Here is an 869-nt window from a genome sequence, read left to right as displayed (position 1 = left end):
AGCCAGTCTTATCTGGGAGTCAGATGTCTAAGCAAGTAAATTATAATAGCAAATGATAAGAATAACAATAGATGCCTGCTTAAGATGAAATGTAGCATTGATGAACATGACCAATCATATCAGGAAAGGCAGGAATACTGTGAGAAAGAATATGCTGTATTTGCATTCTAACAGGGGAGCATGTCATTTTCAAAAAAATAAAGCAAGAACTGAATTTTTTACTGAATAGTTTTTAAGTTAGAAAATGGATATTATAAATTATTATAGTTAAAATGAAAGAATGGGAAAATTATTTTCTTTAACAAATTAGGAATTAATCCTTAAGATAAATGAGATGTAAGTGCTACAGCCAGAGAAATTAGTGTTTGCTAATCTTGAATTTTCATTTAAGATCATAGAACTTATGTGATAAATTCTCTTTCCCACTTAATGTTTCTTCAGAAAAATTTTACTCTTGTTGATATCTGTTATAAATTACTTCCTAAAATTTTAAGATATTGAATAAAGTAAGTTAATACAATTCCTAATATTGTCTGCATTAGGAAACCAGAAATTTTATAAGAAGTTGGGATTTCTGATTATCTAGGTTGGTATGAAACCAGCAATTGACTTGAAGATGGGGAAAGAGACCTTATGCATGGAAGAAAGTGGAGGTGTGTGTAACAGGTATGGGATTCTTTGAAATGTATGAACAACTGAAATCTTTGAGAGTAGAATTCTGGTACACTATTTTTCAAATTAGCTCTCAAAACACCTAAAGAGTTAATGCTTCAGGGAGGAATAATTTAAACAGTATAGGTTACATTTCTAAGTCCAAAAGAGTTATAATGCTATGGTTAAGGTAAGTGACACAAAATCATCAATGCTGT

This window comes from Lipotes vexillifer, unplaced genomic scaffold (genome assembly GCF_000442215.2).
Source record: "Lipotes vexillifer unplaced genomic scaffold, Lipotes_vexillifer_v1.1 scaffold295, whole genome shotgun sequence".
Taxonomy (NCBI): Eukaryota; Metazoa; Chordata; class Mammalia; order Artiodactyla; family Lipotidae; genus Lipotes; species Lipotes vexillifer.
The sequence above is the reverse complement of the archived record's forward strand: the minus strand, read 5'-3'. Positions refer to the sequence as shown.